The sequence below is a fragment of the Myotis yumanensis genome, unplaced genomic scaffold (genome assembly GCF_028538775.1).
Source record: "Myotis yumanensis isolate MYYU_CA2020_CCGP unplaced genomic scaffold, mMyoYum1.0.hap1 SCAF_3, whole genome shotgun sequence".
In the NCBI taxonomy this organism is placed as follows: domain Eukaryota; kingdom Metazoa; phylum Chordata; class Mammalia; order Chiroptera; family Vespertilionidae; genus Myotis; species Myotis yumanensis.
This window is the reverse complement of record NW_027223754.1, coordinates 96,979,254-96,991,559: the sequence shown is the minus strand read 5'-3', so window position 1 is coordinate 96,991,559 and position 12,306 is coordinate 96,979,254. Positions and strand designations below refer to the sequence as shown.

Here is a 12,306-nt window from a genome sequence, read left to right as displayed (position 1 = left end):
GTATTCTGGAAAATGTATATCATTTGGACAAACTTTACCTTTGCTACAACATCAAGTAAATTTCCCATAAGATGGTTTTTTCATCAGAGAAATTTAGTGATAGGCAAAATTGACATCTAACAGTCATTCCACCACAACTGTGTTCGATAATTGCATCCTCATTTACTCCATTTTCGCTGTGAAGGCAGTTCCTACCAGTATTGGTAGTACTTGTTGATGACTGTTCTTTAGGTTCTGTCATTGCCACCACCTTCTTTCAACTTCAGAGGCATGTTGGTCTTTAGACATTTTCTGTCGATGACACCAGTTTCTTTCGGCTGCAGAGCTACATTGTGTTAGTAGTTGCTCTTTAGACATATTCCTACCTCCCTGCTGTCAGTGTCTGGGATGCAGGTGAATGAGAGTCCTGGCTGTCAGGCTGCTGAGAGCTGGCTGACCAACGGCTGATTCTGGCTGATTCTGTGGGGGATGGGACTCTCTCCTCCCTGCTGTCAGATTCTGGGCCGGCACCCACGCGGACATGGAATCAAGTCCGCCTGCGCTGGGAGACCCAGAGTCAAGTCCCTGCCCACTTTCATGTGCCTCAAAATCCTACGAGATGCAAACCTGCCTGTGCCCACACAAATGGATGCAGCATCCAGCCTCATGGAGCTGTGGGACCCCCTGTGGAGCCACCCCCGTGGCACACTGGGCTGATGGAACTCCAGGGAAGCAGCACGGAGCAGCAGGGGGGGACCCGGCCCCTGCAGGGCTGAGGGGACTCCTGTAGCAGGAGCCCATAGTGGCCAGCCCTGCCCCCACTGTGGGTGCTGCCATCTTGTGTTATGGGAACCCCACCTCCATTGTGGGCACATTCATCTTGTGTTAGGGGATTCCTGCCTCTGCTGTGGGTACTGCCATCTGTGTTATGGGAACCCCACCTCCATTGTGGGTGCAGCCATCTAGTGTTATGGGATCCCCACCTCTGCTGTGGGGGCCACCATCTTGTTATTGTATGATGGTCAATTTGCATATTTCCTCTTTATTAGACAGGATTTTGTTGTTACTTTTATCTGAACGAGATGTTCCACAATAAATTTTGCCTCTGAGTCCAATAAGAGGTATTTACATACTTACCCAGCAGAGTTTTTTGTTTGTTTGTTTTGATTTGCAGAGGAAAGCTATGTTGCCACATGCCAACTCAAAAAAATTAGTGTAGCCATCTAAACTGACTCATTCTGAACAAGTTCACATAGCAGAAGTATATAACATATAACAGAAAGTATGCATGCCAAAAGCATTGAAACTATTTCTCATATTCTTCTTCTAATAGTGACATCTCTTGACCTTTACCTGCACCCTGAGTCAAGCACAGATGCTGAAGTATAGAATCTTGAAAAATGAGAGGATGGGGAGGGATGGGGGAGAGGACTGAAAAAGAGGGGAGGAGCAGTTGAGGCGTAGTGTAGTTTCTTAAGACAAGAATTTAAGGGGAAAAATGCCCCTGACAAGGGAATCCCAATTTGACAGAATATCTTCCCCAGCTACAAGGCATCTAGAATCCATTATTGCCATTTAGAGAAAAGAAAAAACAGAAAAAGGAACATAGGAATTTCCCCTTAGGGTAAAATAAGTTGTTTCTCTTTAATAAATTCATAGACTTAAATATGAAACCTCAGATACTACAGTCCAAAGCTAGGGAAACCAGAAGGTAAATAGTAAAAAATGTTTGGTTGCTTAAATGTTATTTTAGCTTTTATGTATATTATGTAAAGCAAAACATGGACATTTCATGAAATATGTCAAGCACAACTTTCTAAAGAAAAAGACTAACCATTTCTCTGATAAGAACTGCATTGCATATTCAATAGTGGATAAATCCTATAAAAAAATTTTCTCATAGCAATGTCATTAAGTGTTTTCCAGTGATTGAAAGAATCATACCATTTTCTTTCCTTTCACATAGAACTTTACAAGATTATCCACATGCAAGAAAAGCATAACATAAATAATATCTTATTACCTATTAAGTTGCTTTCCATCTATGTTGAGACCAGGGCTTGGTGCCCCCTTAGGCCTCATCTCTCATCATGGCTGCTTGCTCTCTCTAAGCCTGCCACATTTTTTCAAACTGCTGACCCTTTATAATTTAATTTTGTATTCCACAGTCTAAAAGGATACACACACACACACACACACACACATATATCAGAGGCCCGATACACAAAATTCAGGCATGGGTAGGGTCCCTAGGCCTGGCTGGCAATCAGGGCCAATCTATGGGGTAACCAGCAGGGCAATCGGGGGTGCCCCCGCTGGCAACCGCCTTGGCCAGTCTGGTGCTGCCAGCTCTCCGACCCCGCCCCCCGCCATGGCCACTGGTCACTTCCCTCTGCAGGAGACAATTGGGGGGCAGTGCCAGCCCGCTCCTGGCCGGCCCTGCCCCCCGCCACCACCCGCTTGCTGGCCGACCCCACCCCCTGCCGCCGCTGCCAGTCACCACCCTCTGCGGGTCGACCAGCAGGGCGATTGAGGGGACCCGCTGGCACCTGCTTTGGCTGGCTTGGGGCCTGCAGGCTGGGTGTGGCTCCTTTGTTGAGTGTATGCCCCCTGGTGGTCAGTGCACATCATAGTGACCAGTCGTTCCACCAGTCATTCAGCCATTTGGTCTATTTGCATATTAGTCTTTTATTATATAGGATTTATACTAAATATATATACATTTGTATATATATGCATATATAATTACTAAATTAATAAAGAAATGAGTAATGTCAAGCTAGAAGTGATGAAACGTAAATATCATTAAAACGTACATTTTCAAACAACTTCCATTATATGACTTAATATACAAAATGATGGTATGACATATATATCGTCCATCTTTATTTTACAAATAAGGAAACAGAAACTCAGACATGTTTTTTTAAAATATATATTTATTGATTTCAGACAGGAAGGGGGAGGAAAGAGAGATGAAAACATCAATGATGACAGAAAATCATTGATCTGCCTCCTGAACGCCCCACATTGTGGATTGAACCCACAACTCTGGCATGTCCCCTGACTGGGAATTGAACCATGACCTCCTGATTCATGGATCAATGCTCAACCACTGAGCCTCACCAGTCGTGCCTCAGACATGTTAAGTAGGCTGCCCAAGAATATCTATATATATATAAAACCCTAATATGCAAATAGACCGAATGGCGGAACAACTGAACAACCAGTCATTATGCTGTGTGCTGACCACCAGGGGGCACGCACGAAACATGGCAGGCATAGGCAGCAGGCTGCAGAGCTTGGAACATGGCAGGCGTCGGCCATGGTGGGCTGGTGGAGCAGGTGAGTGGGGGCACCAGACCAAGGTGGGGCGCCAGTCGCTGTCATCAGAGCAAGCATCTGATGGTTACTGAAAATTCTTTGTTCCTGCGCTCTGCAGTCCTGCCCGGCACTCCCACCTGCTGCCGTCGCCGGCCCTGCTTGCACCTGCGGATGGCACTAGAGCCACCGCTTGCACCCAATGCCGGCGGCCAGCGCTGGCCCCGATTGCTCAGCACTAGCAGTGGGTGCAAGCGGTGGCTTCAGGCCCTGATCGCCCCTGAGGGCTTCTCCACCTCCCCCTGCTCCTGAGGGGCAATTGGGGCTGGCAGCCACCTCTCATACCCACTGCTGGCGACAGCCCCACTTGCACCCACTGCCGGAGCTGGCCCTGCTCGCACCCGCAGCTGGCACTAAAGTCACCACTCACACCCACTACCAGTGCCCGACACCGGTCCCGATTGCTTGGTCCCATCAGCAGGTGCAAGTGGCACTGTCAGCCCTGATCGCCCCTGAGGGCTTCTCCACCTCTCCCTGCTCCTGAGGGGTGATCAGGGCAGCAGCCGCCACTCACACCCACTGACTGCGCTGGCCCCAATCACTCTGTGCTGTCAGTGGATGCAAGTGGGGCCGACACCATCAGTGTCTGGGAGCGGCAGCAGCAGAAGTGGGGCTGCTGGCAGACAAGGGCAGGAGGATGGGCTGAGACCCTCCCCTGTGCTCACTGCAACCTCGAAGCCCACAGTTCCTTTCAAGGTGCACGAATTCATGCACTGGGCCCCTAGTAGCTAATAAAGCCACTTGATTGGTATTTGAACCCAGATCATTCCTAAATTTCATATGCTTTCTACTACAGCTGCCTTTAGAAGTTTTATACACAATGAGTAGAAACTGAGAAATTATATGTAGCAAATTAAATTTTATTCAAGGTGAAGTAAGAAAACACTCTTTTTTTTTAAAAGTTTGGGATATTAATATCATTTAATGAATGCTCACATTCATTTGGTTTATTATTCTTTATAAATACAAAAGAAGAAGATCCAGCAATTCAAGTTTAATATAACAAGAGATTTGGCAGTACTTTATTAACCTGCCCAGGTAGGATGCCTGAAATGATGTAATGACTACTATTTCTCAGTTCATGCAGATGTATTGAATTACAGCCTAGAGATGTGTAACTTTCTTTCATAAAGAAGAAAGCTGGAGAGTGCAAAGCATTCTGTTGTAACTCAAAGAAATCATTCTTAAAAAATCTATTTTAATTTTGCAATTGCATACTGATTTCCTTTCACATAATCTTATCATTAACTGATTTATACCTGGAAGAACCAATAGCATCTGGGAAGGTGTCAGCAACATGCTCCCCCAAGAACTAATTGAGCAAGAGCTGCCAGTTGCCACCTAGACTTGCAATTGAAGAGAACAGAGATGGTGCCACTCACTGTGTTACTGTATTCCTAACTGTACAGACTAGGAATTGAAAGGCCTTTACTAAGCTATATTATTTCTCCATATACATTCTCTTCCTTTCCATGGGGGAGCATAATGTCAGCAGATCATACATAAAGGTTCTAAAAAGAAATCCAAGGTAGATTATTCATAATGCTTGTCATTTACTAGAAATGTGATGCTATACGGAGGAAAAACACTAAAATTAGGAATAGGCTGATCAAGGCATGTATTGTTTCCTTCCTTAATTCCCCTGTTAGAAGGAAATTCTTTACTCAAAAGAAAATCTTTCTGTCCTGTCCATTTCCAGTTAAAAATATTAACACCTCCTTATGGCTGTCTTTTCTTCTATTATTTGCACACTCTGAAAAAAAATTGCACTTTATAAAGAAACTGACAAATATCCTGAGAAGGAATAGGAAATCCTAAACACAGGGCGGTGGTTTCAGATGGTTGTAAACTACCTGTCAGTGCTTTTTAGGATTGTTGTTCAGTCCATTTGAGAGAAAGGAAGGTTGGATATGACTATTCTCTCTTGATCTCTCCTCTTGGCCTGCTGTTTGCCTCACTGGCTCAGCCTGTGCTTTGTAAATGTTGGCACTGCACCAGCTTCTCTCTCTGCCTTCTTATATTTGGTCAGGTGTCTCCTTATAGAGCTTACCCACAACTTTTGTTCTCACTGTGGCCTCTATTGTAAATTTTCAGACTTCCCTTCCTCCAGCTCAGTAGCTTTCTCTAGGCTCCTGATCCAATACCAGAACTCACAACCCTCTAATATCACTTCAAACTCATTAAGAGTTCATAAAAGGGAAAAAAAAATGAGTGTATCATCCCAGAAGATGTCATGGATGGGCAGGGCTTGAAGTCACCATAATATTAGATTCTTCTATTTCAAAAGTGCCCAGATGTTCTGTCAAAATGGTGGCATAAGTAAATGCAGTACTGGCCACTTCCCACACCACATCAAAATTACAACTACAGTACAGAACAACCATCATTCAGAACCACCTGAAATCTAGCTGAATGGAAATCCTACAACTGGGGAATTAAAGAAGAAACCATATCAAGAATGGTAGGAGTGGTGGTGACATGGAGCGGAATCATGGAACCGGCTGACCCAAACTCTTGTTCTCACTATGGCCACTACTGTAAATTTTCTGACTTCTCTCCCATGTGTGGTTTAAAATCGGGAGGGATGCCCTAACCGGTTTGGCTCAGTGGATAGAACGTCGGCCTGCAGACTCAAGGGTCCCAGGTTTGATTCCGGTCAAGAGCATGTACCTTGGTTGTGGGCACATCCCCAGTAGAGGGTCGATGTTTCTCTCTCATCGATGTTTCTAACTCTCTCTCCCTCTCCCTTCCTCTCTGTAAAAAATCAATAAAATATATTTTTAAAAAAAATAAAAAAAAATCGGGAGGGATATCTTGACTATAGAGTTTTCCCTGAGGAGCATGGGGTATCTGCTCACACCAGACCCCAGCCTAGGGTTCCAATGCTTGGAAGAGAAGTCCCCAAAACTTTAGTGGGGATTGTGGCTGAGTGACATGGAGGCTGCTGGCCCCAGGGAGCTCCTCTTAAAAGGCCCATGCATGGACTTACTTGGACTCACTCCCTCTGAGCTCCAGTGGTGGGGCAGCAGTGTGAAAGGAACCTGGGACATTTGGGAAGGAACTTGCCTGGAATCAGGGCAAAAGCTGGAGGGGCAGCTTTCTCCCAGACAGGAGTGCTGGCAGAGGCCATTGTTCCTTTGCTGAGTTCTCCCTACCCCAGAGCCAACAGGCAGGCACCATATCTGAATCTCCATCAACCTGGCTCACACTTTTCAACCTGCCATGCTGATTCCCTGAGACCCTGCTCCTCCCTACTTGCAGGATTATCCCACTTGCTTTCCCATACAAATGGTCTCTCTTTTCTCATGTTTTAGACTTTCCTAAAATCTCTCAAACAAGCAGCAGCTGGCCTCAGCCTGCCCCATACCTCTCAATAAGTGGCCCCAAGCCCTGCCTATCAGCAGCTTATGTTGGTTCATAGCTTGGCCTCTCCTGAAACTTTCAAGCCCACCACAAATAGTAGGCATCTGCAGATGCTTTTTAGCTTATGCTGGGTGGCCCCAGGCAGGGCAGAGGCAGTGGTTGACTTTGCATCTACCAGGAGGCTCCAGAGCCAGTGCACCAGTGATCAGCTTTGACCATGCCAGATTACAACCGTAATAACTCCATCAGTGACACACTCAAGGAGCAGATTCAGTGAGCACCAAAGCCCCACTGAAGCAAGTCCTGCTCCATAGGGTTGGCTCCTGCACAGCAGCTCTTCCACTGTAGTTGAAGCCGATCCTCACAACCGATTGGCCTGAGGGTCAATCCCTCCCAGTGATACCAACAGCAACCAAGGCTCAACTACAACAAGACTATTCACACAGCCCACATAGGGACGCTCCAAGAGTGCCCAGCTCAGGTGACTGGGGAGGCTGAACCACTGGGCCTTACAGGACAACTACTACACACCACTCTACCAATTCCAGGAGACATAGCAGATCTACCTAATATATAGAAACAAACACAAGGAAACAGCCAAAATGCAGAGACAAAGAAACATGTCACAAATGAAAAAACAGGAGAAATCTCCAGAAAAAGAACTAAATGAAATGGAAACAGGAAAACTACTAGATACAGAGTTCAAAACAATGATTATAAGGATGCTTAAGGAACTTACTGGAAACTTCAAGGAACTTAGTAAGAACTCAAGGAATTTGGTGAGAATATCAACAACATGAAAAAGGACCAGTAAGAAATGAAGGATACACTAACTGAAATAAAGAATAATTTACAGTAGAGAATGTTGAGAATCAAATCAAGAATATAAGGAAGCAAAAAAACCCAAAACACCCCAATCAGAACAGCAAAAAGAAAAAAGAATCCAAAAAGTAAGGATAAGGTAAAGAACCTCTTGGACAACTTTAAGGGTACCAACATTTGAATCATGGTGGTAGTGGAAGGAAAAGAGAGAGAACAAGAATTTGAAAACATACTTGAAAAAATAATGACATAAAACTTCTCTTACCTGGTGATAGAAATAGGATTACAAGTCTAGGAAACACAGTGTGCCAAATAAGATGAACCCAAAGAGGCACACACCAAGACATATCATAATTAAAATGCCAAAAGTTAAAGACAAAGAAAGAATCTTAAAAGCAGGATGAGAAAAGCAGTTAGTTAACTACAAGGGAGCACCCATATGACTGTCAGCTGATTTCTAGACAGAAACTTTGCAGGCCAGGAGGGAATGGTAAAAAATATTCAAAGTGATGAAAAGCAAAGACCTATAACTAAGATTACTCTAAAAGCTAACATTTAGAATTGCAGGTCAAATAAAGAACTCTCCAAGAAAAGAATACGCTAAAGGAGTTCATCACCACCAAACCAGTATTACGTGAAATGTTAAAGGGGTCTGGATGGTGTGGCTCAGCGGTTGAGCATCCACCCAGGAACAAAGAGGTCACCATTTCAATTCCCGGTCAGGGCACATGTCCTGGTTGTGGGCTCCATCCCCAGTAGGGGCCTGTAGGTGGCAGCCAATTGATGATGATTCTCTCTCATCAATGTTTCTATCTCTCTATCTCTCTCCCTTCCTCTATTTCTAAAAATCAATAAAAATATTTAAAAAAAAGAAATGGTAAAGGGTCTTCTTTAAGAAGAAGAATAAAAAAAATCAAGAATAGGAACAATAAAATGGCAATAAATACATATCTATCAACAATTGAATCTAAAAATAAAAATAAATGAACAAGCAGAACAGAAACAGACTCATAGATACAGAGAACATTTTGACAGTTGCCAGATGGGAGAGGGGTGAAAAAGGTGAAGGGATTTAGAAGTACAAATTAGTCATAGCCTATGGACACAGTGATCCAGTGCACCAGTGATCAGCTCCAACACGCCAGATTACAACCCTAGTAACTCCATCAGTGACACACTCAAGGGGCAGACTCAGTGAGCACCAAAGCCCCATTGAAGCAAGTTCTGTTCCATAGGGTTGGCTCCTGCTCAGCAGCTCTTCCACCTTAGTTGAAGCCAATCCTCACAACCATTGGCCTGAGGGTCAATCCTTCCCGGTGATGCCAACATCAACCAAGATGAAGCCTTGGATGGGGTGGGAAATGGATGGAGGAAAGCAAAGGGGGAAAAATGGGGGACATCTGTAATACTCTCAACAATAAAATAATTTTTTTAAAAAACTGCCCAGATAGAACTTTTATATTAAGAAAATGTATTAAATTTTTGGAATTCAACACTATGCCTAATACACATCCAGTGGTTTTCATTCAATTAATTTGCTTGTCTAAGATCATTTTTTATTTTTATTAATTAATTAATTAATTTAAATCTTTATTGTTGAAAGTATTACATATGTCCCGCTTTTTCCCCCATTGACCCCTTCTAGCCTGCCACCACTCCTTGCCCCAGGCCTTCAACACACTATTGTCTGTGTCCATAAGTTATGCATATATGCATACAAGTTCTTTAGTTGATCTCTTCCCTCCCACCCCTGCCTTCCCTCTGAGATTCAACAGTCTAGTCCATGCTTAAGTCTACAGAAACCTTTGCTTCTTGGAGAATCACAGAATTAAGTACTTGGGCAAAGACTCTGATAAGAGGCAAAGTGACCATCATCAGATCTTTGGTGATCTTGCACATCCCAAATCTCAGGAAAGGCTCAAAGCACACTTATTATGGGCCACCATCAGGCAATATATGGAAGGAAATGGGTAACCCTACAAAAAAAATCATGTTTTGCCAAGATATTTGATTGGGAATTAGAAAATAAATAAATAGAAGGATCATTGATAGGATCTGAGATGAACTCCTTCAAGAAATACAGACATGTATGTTGACAGATACTGTTATCAACATTTAAAAAATAAACTCTATTCTTGAGTCTATTCCTGGTATGGCATCTTTGATATAGTCTCCTCAATTTTCTCTATACATTGTGTATTACTTATAGATTCAAGGTTTTAGTTAGAAAAATCAAAGGAAGAAATAAACAACAGCTAAAATTGGGAAGTGGGCTCATTCTAAAGTCACAGTTGTGATTGTTGTATGAGGAGATGACCATGATTTTATTGTTCTTCCTCTGAAGACTCTCAGTAGGGTGGGTTTTGCCAGGTCTCCTAAAGCAAATGGCACTATAAAACTCCATGTGGCATTGGACTGTTGTCCATTCGAATATAGTCTGTGTTGAGGACCAAGAAATCCAATAATGGAATGAAATGATGTAAATCTGCCCAGAAACTTTTGTAAAGAATGATCTCTTTTGTAAAACTGACTAATAAAGAAGTACCACAGTTGCTCTTTTACCAGTAATTGTTTAAAATATTTTATTGTAAATGAAAAATATGTGGTAGTTTGCAAGCGAGAAGATTACAATTTTTGTGCCCTCTTCAAGGACAGAAGGATTAACATAAAATCTGAATTCCTAATTCATATCCCAGGCTTTAATAAATATGGGGTCTATCTCTAAGGCACAGATGGAGAGAATATATGTCAACCTTTAAAATGGATCAGCAGCTCTCTCCATATTGCTTGTCTACATCTGCATTTCTTTACTAGTTATCATAGTTTATGGTACATAGTAGGTACTTGTTAATAATAAGTACTTATTGGAATTAGTGAACATCCTTATTGGTAAAATGTTTATAATCAATATGGATATAATGGGACATTCACTGCTGATTTGCTATCCATTCTCTGAGGTTAATTTCACATTCTTGACAGAGAAAATGTGGGATTACTCTGCTAATCACTGTGGATCACCTACCACCCAGGCCTATGTGGAACACTCTTTTTAACTGATCCCTAGTCATTATCTGTCAATTATTTGAGGGCTTAGTGACAGGCATAAAGTAAATATTCATTAAATGTCTGATGAATGAATGGATAAATGAAACTACCTGATACTTGTCAATCTCACATCAAAAGCTTGGGGTTAATAGTTACCAGTGTGCCAGTGAAATCATGCAATGTTTTTCATGAGCTGTTTTTCTCAGCCAATCCTGGTCAGGATTTTTAATATTTGACTGCAATATAAGATCCTTGAAGGCAAGTACTAACTATATTGATCTTGTTCACCATTGTATTCTGTTTTAAATGCATATAAATAATCGGTAAATAGTTGCTGAATGAATGAAGTTTTTAATGTTTTAACTTTAGTCTTTTTAAAGGAGATTTCAAACATAAATAAGTAGCGGCTGGCCAGCATGACTCAGTGGTTGAGCATTGAGTGGTTCAATTCCTGGTCAGGGCATAGGCCTGGGTTGTGGGCTCTATCCCCAGTGTGGGGCATGCAGGACGCAGCCAATCAATGATTCTCTCTCATCATTGATGTTTCTATATCTCTCTCCCTCTCCCTTCCTCTCTGAAATCAATAAAAATATATTTTTAAAAAGTAAATAAGTAGCTATAATAGAAAACACAATGTCAAAGAGATAAGAAAAAAATATTTGAGGGTACTCACTTGTGGTTAGGATCATGTTCTGTTGTGGGGGTACTATATTTTAATAAAATAAAATTTATAAATATTGATAACAGTTTTGGTAGATCTTGAATAGACAGGTAGAATTTCAATTGGTATAGATGTCCAAGGGAGCATTTACTTTTATTTTAAAAATTAACCTCATTATTCAAAGTTACAGAATTCCTTGATTCAGAGATGTGAAGTTTAAAAATTATAAAGAATTCTTATCTTTATGTCTGCAAGGAAAATCAAATATTTTAAGCTGATTTTTTTAATCACATGGAATGTTGATAAAATATTTTTAAGACTTAAAAGGGAGGGGTTTCAGAAATGTATTATATAAAATTAATGTTAATCACTAAAATAGATTTAAATATTTTGGTACCAGTAATCGTCTTTAGCTTTTTTAAGATCTAATGTCCAAAAGCAATAAGATCTTTAAGAAAAATAATTTTACTTTTAGTGATAAAGCATACTTCAAATATGACATAAATAAGGTAGAAATAATAAAAGCAGTGCCTAAAACATTCACTTAATCATGTAAGACATCTCTGGCTCAGTAGCAAAATCAAAACACTTAAAATCAAAGGCTCTTTGCTCTTTCTTCTACCTTATACTGCTTCTCTCAGGGAGGCATAAGACTGGATCAAGAGGAAGGTTCAAAGATGTACATGGCTATTATGGGCTTCAAGAAGTTTTTAATAAGACCACTAAGAAATGGCACAAAGCAGCTCAAAATGAAGTGCCCAATGATATAGGTGTCATAGGAATGGAGGAGTCCAGATATAGGTGTCATAGGAATGGAGGAGGGCAGAATCGGTGTGTGCAAGAAGGCCTGGAAAGGCTCCCCAGAGAAGGAGGCCACTGATTCAGGTCTTAAAAAATGAGTAGGAATTGAAGAAGCAGAAAAGAGAGATTCTTCAGCAGTAGGGACAAGGGTGAAATCTCTTTCCTTCCAAAGATGAAAACTTTTTTAGGCAACAAGAAGGGAGTCAACCATGACAAGCCTTTAATTCCAGACTGAAGAATTTGGATTTCATCCT

General features: G+C 41.9%; 1 protein-coding gene across 1 annotated transcript in view; it reads left to right on the top strand.

Moving 5' to 3' along the window:
- The window catches only part of STARD13 (StAR related lipid transfer domain containing 13), a 334,315-nt gene that overhangs the window by 52,994 nt on the left and 269,015 nt on the right, over positions 1 to 12,306 (top strand). The gene's annotated exons all lie outside the window — the stretch shown is intronic.